Source organism: Alosa sapidissima, chromosome 15 (assembly GCF_018492685.1).
Source record: "Alosa sapidissima isolate fAloSap1 chromosome 15, fAloSap1.pri, whole genome shotgun sequence".
Lineage (NCBI taxonomy): Eukaryota > Metazoa > Chordata > Actinopteri > Clupeiformes > Clupeidae > Alosa > Alosa sapidissima.
Genome location: NC_055971.1, coordinates 11,012,641 through 11,025,470, shown reverse-complemented (window position 1 = coordinate 11,025,470; position 12,830 = coordinate 11,012,641). Strand labels below are relative to the sequence as shown.

General features: G+C 42.0%; 1 protein-coding gene across 1 annotated transcript in view; it reads right to left on the bottom strand.

Moving 5' to 3' along the window:
• Nucleotides 1-2,776: 2,776 nt before the first annotated feature.
• dph1 (diphthamide biosynthesis 1) overlaps nucleotides 2,777-12,830 on the bottom strand; it is an 85,291-nt gene continuing 75,237 nt past the window's right edge. The window contains exon 12 of the transcript XR_006023018.1: nucleotides 2,777-2,824. The gene's annotated coding sequence lies outside the window, so the exon portion shown is untranslated. The remainder of the gene's footprint in view (nucleotides 2,825-12,830) is intronic.

Here is a 12,830-nt window from a genome sequence, read left to right as displayed (position 1 = left end):
GCGTACGAGGCCTGCAGATCTGTGGACTACATAAGAACAAGGCCAAGAAACTGACAAGATATTGCTCTGTATCAGCAGTAATTGGTAGCCTAGACATATGGAGGCGTAGGTGCCACCTTTACCCCTAATGTGCATAATGGACTGAGATATTGGCTGCTGTTGTACACCTTTCTATCAAATTTGGATTATGTCATGATATATGCTTATCTTCTAATCCAAATAAAGAATTTAAATGTGTGAATGTGTGCGTGTGAGTATGTGCGTGCCTGTGCGTTTATATGTGTGTGTGTGTGTGTTTGTGAGAGAGAGTGTGTGTGAGACAGTCCTGCTTTGTAGCTCCTCTCCTCATCATCCTCTACCAGCAACCCTTCGCATAAAAATTCATCAAAAAATGTTCAATCATCCTCGGTGCCACGGTTCAGGTAGTTATTTAGGAAATAATTTTTTGGGTTTCGGGGGGCCCCGGGTGGTGGAGTGGAAAATAAACTTTCAAGGTGCATATTTAATTGACTGAAAGGAAAAACAAGAGCTCAAAATTTCTCCAACTTGATAGAAACAGGAAATAGCCCTTTTATGTATGCACAAGCAAAGACAAATTTGATAGCACATCTTATACCAAACAAGGATTTCTGCCCAGTAACAATGTATATTTTAACCATATCTTAACCAAGAGCGCAAACTCTTTCAAGCCCTTTTCAGCCGTACCACCGTAAAAAGCGACTGACGTGTAATGGCTGGAGAGCGACTCTGGCGTGGGTAAAAGTCCACCTTACAGCCGCTGCAGCACGAGACGAGAGTACGAGTGAGAGTGAGACGGAGAGAGACTTGACAGAATACTGATGACTGACGTAGGCGAGAGGGAGCCAGACCTCTGCAGGTGAATCCTCAACCCTGAGGCTCTTTTCCCTCCCTCTCTCTCTTCCTTCCTCCATCCCTCCCTCCCTCCTTCTCTCTCTCCATCTCTCTCCCTGATACTCACTGACATCTGCAGCAGCTGCAGCTGCAGTAGCACTAAGGTACAGATGCACATAACATTAGTGCACCGACTGTTACACAGCACACAGAGACAGGGCTGCAGGGAATACGCAGGAAAAGAGACACAGGGCTGTAGTAGATGCTTACGTACAATTCAACACTAAGGATTCAGAAGAGAGAGAGAGAAAGATACCACTCTTCCTCTGAAGGCCATGACTTAGAACTGGAAGGAATGCGAGGCACAATGTGGTGGCTATGAGGATGGGTAGGTGAGGCGGCTCAGAGACACCAGTGACGTATTTCTGCCTCATATTTAATTCACAAGCATAATTACATCGTGCCTGGATCATAGGAATCAATAGAATAGCTTGTGTAAAACTCCCAACAGACGGCAATTGCTTCTGAGCTGCTATGCTTTATTAATAGGCGTCTCGTTAGTTTGCCCAGTTCATAAGCAGCTTGGCTTCATGGCTCTGACGTATACAGTAAAAAATTATGGTTAACAATGTTGAAGCCAGAGTATAAGAGAAGCCAGAGTATATTAATAATTTAAGAGAAATAGCAAGTGGTTAAAGTGAATATTGAGCATATAAGGAAAATGCCCACCCCCAACACACACTAGATTTTCTAGAGTTGTTGCAGAGTTCCATGCCAAATCAAACATGTTCTTAAACTTAGGTCATCATGCTATGCGATTACTAAGAGATAGGCTGTTTGAAGATGTGTAATGCCAGAGGTTGAGATGGTGCCTGGCCCACAGCTTTTTATGTGACCAATATTTATACTTCCAGGGGGATGGGTTAAGGGGATAGGCTTGGGTTATTTCAACACCAGGAGGATGTGTTGACCTTGACAATGAGTGATGGAAACTATGCCTGTGTGTGTGTGTGTGTGTGTTTGTGTTACAGCAAGGGCTGTAAGATGAGGAAGTGGTAGCCTAAGGCAAATGTTACAGTCAGAGACTGTACTATTGGGTGTCTGAATTTTACCAAATAGATTTTTTGAGATGTCCAGTACACTGACAAATAGGCTAAGTAAACATCGAGATTTGCATTTCAGTATACATTCAGCATGCATTGCACACATTCTACAAAACATTTTAGTTCACATTGAAAAGTGACAGTAAAGATTCAGAATACTGACAATCCTATACTTTCAGGCCTTTTAATAACATTTGTTTTACATTTTCACAGTAAACAAATGGCTTTTTACATTTTGACAGTAAACAACTTTATATATTATACATTTCTGTCCTGATCTACAAACATCTCTCCTGTGTAGCCTATAACGATATTTGAAATTCTTGGCAGTGAATTTTTACTACAAACCGTGTATTGCGCTAAGAAAAGAAATAGGAAATAGAGCAGTTTTTGAGGTAAGCAAAAACAGATAGAAGGTAGATTTATGTCAATAAAATGATCATAAAAGAACATAAGATAATACTGTATCATTAAAGGAAAATCACATCTGCCACAGAAACATCACAGGACTGTGCAGTAAATCTAAAGACTCTTCAGAGGTAAGTGCAATACAGTGGCCCCCAACAAATAGGTTGGCACCTTATGATATTGCATTGGATACTTCAAACTGTTCTAAAATGTTCATCTGTGTGGGATAGCAGAAAAAGAGACATGTGGAGAGAGGATGACAAAGGGAAAGTCAGAAAAATAGAGAAATTAATACAATGTTTGCATGAATACAATGTCTTATATCTAAGATTAGTGAATTTTCTTAGCAGCTGTTTCACTGTCTTTCCATAATGTGCATGCTATATAAGGAAGAGAGATGGGGAGAGAGGAAGAGAGAGAGAGAAAGAGAAAGAGAGAGAGAGAGAGAGAGAGAGAGAGAGCTTTCACACAGCCAGGCAGATGTCCCTGAAGTTTTCCCCCCTCAACTCACTCTCTTGAAGTCTTCCCTCCCTGTGTCACTGTTTTACATTCATGGGGGAGCCATTCCTCACTCTTCCCAAAAGCAGCCCCTCTCCCCTTCACAATGCACTGACCAGCATCCCTCTGCACCCACTGCCACAGTCGATGATCACACATAGCGGAGAAAATTGATTCACTAAACCCGTTCAGGGATTGCTCTTTACGTCAGTGCACGAATGAATGTGAATGTGTGTGAGTAGACTGTATGTAGGCTATGCTTATAATAAGTATTGATCTATGACAAGGCCTTGTATTTCATTATGACCGCCGCGCAGCGAAGCGGTGGTCATATAGGTTTAGTCAGATTTGTTTTTTTTTTGTTTTTTTTTCTTTTTCGCATACCCAAATTTCCGTCAATGATTCCCGGGACACTGAAAGACCGGGGTACACGAAACTTGGTGGGCATGTAACCCCACATGGATAGCATGGAACCATCATTTTTCGTTTTGATCTGTAGCCCCCCCGCTGGACTGGACCCCCCGAAAGGAGGGTAGGGCAGACACAGTTTTCTGTGAATATCTCGAAAACCGTAGGGTTTAGGAGGACCATTTTTTTTTGTATGTTGATCTCAAGGGGCCATGTCAACCCATTCCATAACCACTCATTTCATGTATAGCGCCACCTAGTTAAACACAAAAAAGTAAAAATGAGGTGTTGTAATTGAAGGTATCTGTGACCTAACATAGTCAAAACTGCACGAAATTGGAAGTGTAGGATCATTATGACACCCTCTGTATGCACGCCAAGTTTTGTGGAATTCCGTTCATGGGGGGCCACACAATAAATTAATTTATGTTACTATACACCAACTGGCCTGTAGGTGGCCGGAGACAGTTTTCTGTGAATATCTCGAGAACCGTAGGGCCTAGGAGGTCCACCTTTTTTATGTATGTTGGTCTTAAGGGGGCATGTCAACCCATCCCATTACCACTTATTTCATGTATAGCGGCACCTAGTTAAAAATTAAAAAGCAAAAAATGAGGTGTTTTCATCACAATATCTCTGGCTGACAAGGTCAAAACTGCACAAAATTAAAAGTGTAGGATCATTATGACACCCTCCGAATGCATGCCAAGTTTTGTGTACTTTCGTTCATGGGGGGCCTTACAATAAAATAATTTATGTGTACATTTAGTGACGTACACCAACAAGGATTCCCGGGACACTGAAAGACCGGGGTACACAAAACTTGGTGGGCATGTACCCCCACATGGATAGCATGGAACCGTCATTTTTCGTTTTGATCTGTAGCCCCCCCCCCGCTGGACTGGACCCCCCGAAAGGAGGGTAGGGCAGACACAGTTCTCTGTGAATATCTTGAGAACTGTAGGGCCTAGGATGACCAATTTTTTCCGTATGTTTGCCTCCAGGGGTCATGTTAACCCATTCCATGTGCATAAACAGATACACACGCACACACATACATTTACAGTAATCATACGTATGACACATACTCACGCAGTAGACATATGTACGCATGCATGCACATGCACAAACACACATACGCAGGCAAACACACAAGCACGCACATACACACACACACACACACCCACACACATAAACATACATTTGTAGCCCCACTAGACTTTTACGGAAAAATTTAATTTCGTCCCCGGGGACAACCACCAACCCACCCCCCCCCACCCCCCCATGCTGGGCCCCCTGAACCGCAAGAAAAAAACAGTTTTTCCTAAATAACTACCTGAACCGTGGCACTGAGGATGAAGAATCTTTTATGGTATGTTGGTCTCAAGGGCCCACATCAACCTGGCTCACCCCCACCCCCCCGTACAAAATGAAAATGCAATATTATTCTGCTTTAATCGCCCCTATCTTCAGTTAAGATGTTCAGAACTGCACCAAACTTTATGTGTATGATTGACCTGGCATTCTCTGGGGGTATGCCAAGTTTCGTAGAATTTCATCCATGGGGGGGTCTAAAAAAATTAGGTTATGTGTACATTTAGTGACTGTACACTCATTGGCCTGTAAATGGCGGTGCACACATATACACATGCACACACACAGACACCCACATACTATCGGTATTAGAACGGCTGATACATAATTACAAATTCAGTAGGATTAAAAGAAAGCCAAAATAAATATTCATCATCATCATCATGGCTGCATTTTCAGTATTGGCGAGAAGTAGTCGTTTGTCCACTAGATGGCGCATCGTTGCAGTGAGACGTAATTTTGTTGGAAGTTAAAAGTGGGTTGGAAAAAACAATGGACGCTTCCTACAAGGACTGTAATTTACCGCAGCGAACATCTAATAAGGATAGGACAATGTTCACATGAAGTGTAATTCCCATTTCTTCTTGAAGCCGAAATAAATCTGAGGATGTTTATCGGACATGCTTGGTTTTTACAGCAGGTACGTTAATCTTGTAATATCAATAAGGACCTAGGTAAAGTTACCGTTAGCGTTGGTTGAGTGATGGAGGCATTTGATTGATTGCATTTGTAGAAAACTATAAATGCGGTTATACCAAGCAAATGTATAGCAGCACTGTTTGTATCTTTCGACTGTCATTTATTGCACGTGCTACAAAATCATTCTGTGCAATGGAAGATTTACCAACGTTACACCGGTCTGATACAGTTTTGTCTATACATGCGTGAGACTGAGACGCCTGTTTATTTTGTTTTAAGTGCGTGCAGGGTGTGAGAGGGGAATCGATGTGCTTTGATTACAGCTTGGTAGTTGTAGTCTGTGAAATTAAAAAGCACGTGTGTGTGAAGTATCCAAACAATGACACCTTCATTTCATTATGGCTGCTTTAGCAAAACACCTTAAGCTACTGTGTCCCATTTAGAAGTGGCTACTTCATTCGCGCTTTCCTTGACTCATGGAGGTGCGTGAATGTTATTACAACTTTTCGCCACGATATGACAGTTTAAGTCCGCTTGATACTGTAAGGCGTAAGCCATTGGTTTCCAAAGGAGATTTTATTTGTGTCGCCAGCATAGCCTATTGACAATTTATGTTGTAAATAGGCCTACCTTATAATCCTACCTGTAGCTTAGGGAAGCTAACAGCTTTCTATTAGGATCTAGTTTGTTAGTTACCGTTTTGTCATAACTCCCTGATGCATTTTTTGCATTTAGAATAGCCAGAGCGTGTATATCTCAATCGGAAAATTAAACAATATCGGGTGCCTATGGACTAGGCTGGGTGAACCCAGCCTGATCTGCCCGCTATTTATTTTTTGATTTCTTAAAAGATTGAGCTTGGTCTGATGAAAGCCAGACTAGCCATGGACCTCAGTTAAACAATGCAAGGGAACATGAATCAGCCTATATTTGCACGAACAATAACGGACAAAAGCTCTTCAACTTTGGCCAGTTAAAATGTGTATGAACAGTCTAGCGACGCATTTCATCAAGGCCCATTTGGACATGTCAGTTATTTGCACCACTGGTTAGATGTAAAACAGCATTTCGTTTCAGACTAGGCTACTGTTACTTAATTTGTGCATTAACAATAACGTTTCAGACTACTGTTACTTAATTTGTGCATTGACAATAAAGTATTACATGAACTAAAGATGACTAAAATCTTATGTAGAAGAAGAAACATTCACAAAAAATCCATCCATCCAAAAATGACCTTTGTTTTTGATAGCTGTTGAAAACGGCATGGAACTGACAGAGATGTTTTTGTTTATAAATACATAAAAAATAAATAAATAAATAAATAACATTATGCTGATACCTTTTGCTTTTCCCAAATACAATGTAGCCTACAGGTGTAAGTGACCTTTCATCAATCCAGTTGCAATGGATGAACTGTGATGAACTGCCCTACTTGTGATTGTTTAGAGATTTTAAAGGTTTTATAACAATGCTACATCTTCTTTGGCTATTCTACAATCTATTCACCTTTTCAGCAGCAGTAGGCTACTTTCTGTGCAGCCGCACACACACACTCAGGCATGCCAAACAAGCATACACAAAAGTTTCAAGAGTGGGGGATGGAGTAAAATATGGAGACAAATTGAAGTGTGATTTATTTTCGCGGAACGGATGTACAGGACTGAGCGGCGGTCATATTTTGTACCGCTATGCGGTACATCTAGTTTTATAACAGTCTACTAATCTGGCACAGGGACAATTAACATGTAACTAACGCGTTTACAAGTGACAGCCGTGATGCACCTTTTGAAAAGATAGTGTGTAAGGGGAAAATGCGGACACAATGAGTAACCATAGAACAAATGAGTTATAGAAAGGTGGCAAAGCGAGTTAGCAGTGTGTGTGGGCGAACATGTTTAGGAGGGACGGGGAGGATAGGGTAGGAGTGGGCGGAAGTGACAAGAGTTGAGAACGAGAGAAAGATTGGCATTGCGAACGAGGGCTCAAAGGCAACCTGCTCTCTCTGTCGTGATTCATCGTAAGAGCGATTGTCTGGATGCAGGCGGTATAATAAGTGTGAGCATCAATTTCGCCATGTTAATGACTGTCACTCTCTGTTTTCCAACAAACTGTATGTTTTGTTGATCTCTGATTTGATTTATCATCTGATTTGATTAAACATTAAGTCGATGAAAAGATGGCTTACTATGGAATGTTTTCTAACCTGCGTGAAATATTTTCATGACGACGTTTCATGTTTCATTAACCAAAATCTCACTTAATGTCTTTAACATGTCCAGAATCTTAATTAGGCTAGTAAACGACCTCTCACTGCTACAGTACGTGGACTCAAATGTGGGCCACGGCGCCAGGTGAACATTTCTTGAAAATATTGGCATCTGTAGGTTAGGCTACTTATTACGCACATTTCACATTACGCGCGTTGCATTAAGACGTGTACGCCGCATACCCTCCAAGGATGGAACAATAAATGATTAATCAAAAAGAATACTCAACACATAACCCTGTAAATGATGCTTGAACATTATTGCGCTTGAGTCGTGAGCTTCTTTACGCATTTTGTTGTGCTCTCTAGCTCCACGGAACCCTGGCGTCCTCCCGTTGCATTTCCTCGGTGACGTAGTGCCGTAGTGACGTAGACGTCCACGTACAAGCCCGATGTAGGTGATGTTTTTCAATGAATGAGGCCCCCCTCCCTCACCCATTACTACTACGGGCATGTCTATAAAAAGCCAACGATGGGAGAGCCCGCTAAATTTCACTAGTGTATATGATACGAGGAGTGTCAGGATAAAACAGGAGGGAGAATTCTGGTAGCTGTAGCCTAGATATTAGAAGACCAGTAGGCTACTTCGTTAGCCTCTGTTATAAATATTATTAGCATGATGTATCGCGACTGGTGACAAATGATGACAAGAGCTGGTGAAATGGGCATTGGCTTTGAACCAGGTATGTTTCTCTTTACATTGTCCTCAACTTTGAAATACCATACGATGCGTTTTACATGTATGCTTGTGATTCCTCATCAAAGAATGCCATCACAGCAAGATTAAGGTTGGATAAATATTGTCATGAATCGACGAACTAGGTGTATGATTTGAAAAGTTGTTTGATGAAAGCAATATCACGACTTTAATTCCATATGCGGGCCTTTTAGTGAATGTACGGTGGCTGAAAAGGGGGCTGAAAGTTGCTGCAGTGTGACTCACTTTAGCGCACATGGGCAACAACAGGACTGATCCAGGAGATTTGAGTCGGTGGTCTGCATGTTTCATGCCGCACGGGTGTGTTTCGGATGATGATTATTTACCTCGGAACTAGTTAAGTTATTTTGGTGCGTCGAAAATGTGTCAGTGGTGCACATTTGGTGTAGATTTTTGCTGTAGACGACAGGAAGTCTGGGTTATTAATAATAATTTAAAACATCCCCAGTCATGTTTTCCTTTGCTTTGGTCGATGCCATTAAGATTATATTAGATTTGATGGTGATTCATCTCGATTAATTACATTTCAATTAACACTTTTCATATTAGTAGGCCCCTACAACATAATGTCATCGAGAAAGAACAACATGAAACGGTATTATGGCTTAACTTAGAATGGACAGTTAGCCTAAGTTCTTTTTTTAATAATAATAATAATAATAATAATTATTATTATTATTATTATATTGACGCTGTGATATAATTTATTATTTCTTACTAAATGTACCCTGCCTCATATTTACCCCACCTGTTTTGAGGTTTAATATTATTATCATGTAGTATTTATATTTAAATGTTATAACAACTGAAACGACTAGACTTGCCTAAACAACAAAATCGGCATATAGAAATATTTGGACGCATTTGACTGGCAGGTCTAAACACCAACATCCTGTGGCGTTTGGAATAATCAAATCACTTCATTCCCAGCGCTCCCCTTTTTCCTTTGCCTTTGAAATTTCAATGTTGTGACGTACTTGGAGATGAAGTCAATCCTGCGTCACTACTGCGCACATGTCGACGATTTCCAATCGCCCGGCGGGACCCTTTAAAGCGACAGCGCACCTAGGCAGCGCATCTGTCCATCACCCGCATTGCGATCTTGCTGGCAGTGGGCTGGGATGTGGGGGTGGGCTGTGCGTGGGGAACATTCCAATATCCCCCGGGCATCTCCGAGTGTGCTGCGAGGAATACTAATGTACATTCTCCGGGTGTTCATTATTCTCTCTAACCACCTCGCATCATCCCTGATGTCTCTTGCAGTTGTTATCTCTTCCATTTGACATCTCTGAAGGGGTTGCACTCGAATGCGTGTATTTTCCTGTGCTGCAGGTCACAGAACATAACAATCATCTGCAATTATCTAACTCTGAACATTAATCATTATTTATGCTAACTGTTGAACTCCGCAATTAGATAAATAGCATAAAAAGGGCCAGTGTCGATATGAACAAGTCTGCATCTCTTGTCCATGGTGCTGAAAGTTCACTCTCGTGGACGTCACAAGAACTAAGGAAAGGGAATAGGCTATGGCTTGGCCTTGGGATGATGTTTAAACACCGTCTGCTCTTCAGCTTCTAAAAAGCAGAAACTTACGATGCAGGTTTAAGATAGATAATTAATTTGGAGTTGGATTGAGTTGGATGCCTAGCCTACTTTTATGATTCCCCAACGCCGTGCTTGGCAAGATTGAGGGCGCTTAGCACAGTATTTACGGTAGTCGGCACCATGGACAGCGAACGAAGACCTAGTAGCCTACCATAAAGTCGTTTTCTAAATTATTAATAAAACGCCCGAATTGTTTAAGAGGGTGATCGCTGAAGACAGCAAATAATACAAAGTAAAGAATTCTCTCCACATCACCGTCACATCAATGTTAAATGTCTCCTCTTTGACCATGACATGAAACTATCTGCCACGGAGCAGATGACGCTAACAGGGCATGTTAGTAATCTATTTAACATCTTACAGTCGGTTGTTAAACATGCACCCAAGTGTTAATTCTAGTGCACAACAACACCACGCTTCCGGTCGTAGTAGTGGTGATAGTAATGCGTTCAAGTAGGCTATAGCCTACTGCAGATCCCGCGTTTAGAATCAACAGGCTCTTGTGGTCATTGAGAGTTTTAATGGAACAGGTTTATGGTGTCATTATACATACAGGTCGGAAGCTTTGACGTCAGAGTGTGTTACTCAATTCAGCTTGCGTAAGACGATGGCACTCCTCATCTCCCACCCGATATCCTGTCACTGAGCCAGTCACAGATAATCTGCACAGCAATCAATAGTCGGTATCAGAAACTGGGTCACTACGTTGGTCTCGGACCACCCTTTTTTGGCTGACCACTGTGCATTTGAGTGTACCTATTCCTTACATGCAGTCAAGACTCTGTTGATAATAGAAGTCTCCTGCGATCTATAGGCTAACCTAGACAACCGATCAACATAATGTAATTTCATAACCTTAATTCCAAGTCTTTTTAGGTAATGCACCGATGAAAGACATTGCCGTTACATCTTTAAGGACAGTGCATCGACACCTTGGCTCTAGACTGCTTACTGCTATTACTCATTGAAAGTACAGTAACAGTCTACAGTCATGGCTACTGATGTCTGTCAAGCCTCTACAAGCCCAGAAAGCAGCCTGGGAAGGCATGCGGAGCAATCGTGTCCATTTGCGCTCGCATCTCCGGTGCTTTACGGGTAAGATAAAGGAAGCAAACAACTGAGGAGGAACAGCGATGACTCTCCATGAAACCACTGCATTGGCGTACATAGTATCTCCACGGTGGCGCAGCCAATCAGATTGCCTCATCTGCAGTTTCCACGGCGAACCCCCATTTTTCTTCCTGCTGCTGTCGCCATGGCTACCGTGGCTTTAGATTGTTACTGTAGCAACAGCACCATTGGTAACAGTCTACAGCCATGGTCGCTAGGGGGCAGACGTTACAGGGATGAAGTTATTCTATCTGCTTCGTTAGCCTTGTTATCTTTTTCAGCATTGAGTAAAGCTATGTATGTTATGCATAGCCAGAGTCATAAACGCAGTAGTGCATATTTGTCATTCTTGGAGTAACATGCAAGCTAAGAAAAGGAGATGGTTAGTAGCCTGCATCTAGGTAGCCTATAGTGCTATATCATACAACTATTCTCTAAGGCTACAAGTCAGAACATGAAGCAACAAGCGAGCAAATATGATCATAAGTATGAGCCAGAACGTGTTTTTATGCTATGTGAGTACTACACAGCCTACCATACCTGTTCATCCACTTATCACACTCACTGATGTGTTAACTTACCAGACAGGAACTTACTTTTAGGTTAATGGGTTAGTTTTTCATTCCTTCCAGGACAGAAAACTCCTAAAGGGCTGTGCTAGTCTGCAACTTCATAATGCTGCAAGGCCCTGTGTGTATGAACACAAACATTCTGTAGAACTTCAGAGCTTTGCCAGTGACCTTTACAGCAGGGCAGCTGGAGAGGGCTGGGAGGAGAGGGGTTCAGTGAATCACCACAGCTTTTCTAACAGGGCCAGGACCCCAGCAGAAGGAGAAAGGTCAATCGGTCATTGTTTTAGACCACACCGCACAGGGTGCTGTACACTCAGTTGTACCATGATCCACTTAGACAATAGATAAAGTTAAAACAAAAGGATGAATTATTTTTTTTGAATATATTTTTTTATTTTAGTTAAAAGAAAAATCTAATTGATAAGATACATATGACGGAGTGATTCATACTCATAATGCAATGTAAAGCTTCAACACAACTAATAAACCAAGTTAACTCTCAAAGCGTCTCCAAGTGTCGTGTGTCCATCTCCAAGGTCGGCTTCTAGACCCTTCTAGAAGTGGGAGAGTGGCTCCGCTCCCTGCACCGTAAGAGAGTCCATGCTGCTGCAGATCCTCCACAGCATGTAAACTCTTACTGTTCAGGGACAAGAGCTGGTGGAGAGAAGGCTCTTACGTAGGTCTGTGTGCCGCCGCTTGCTCAGCAGGACACCATCAGATTCCAGTTAGGCGGGATTAATTTTGGAGCATGTACTCTCCTTGCAAGGCTGGTAGCTCTCAAGTGCTTTGTGTATCCGGCTGGGAAGAGCGCTGAGAGGGTGCGTTTATCAGCAGTGACTGAGTTTCTGCGAAATGACCGTCATGCCGGTCGGAGGAAAGAGCTGAAAAACACAATCACATGTACTTTAGTGTCCCTGAGCTGTGTAGCTGTAGGTCTGTCTGTCTGTCTGTCTCTCAAAGTGACCCTTATGTCTCTTGTCAAAATTCTTGCATGACTCTCTTGTGTCCCTGTACAAAAGTAACCAAGTGGCCTATTAAAAAGTAAGAAAAGTTGAGTGGTATCTTTTTTGATGCTCATCTTAACATTTTCTATGCAAAATGTGACAAACACAATTTGATAATATTTTAGATGAAAAAGATATTGGTGCACGTGTCATTCATTTTTTGCCCTGTAATGCAGAGGTTCAAAAGGAGTTTTTATTTTCTATTTCACCCTGAAGTGTTTTTGGCTTTATAATAAGGGACAGACTGACCTCCCACGCGCAATTAGT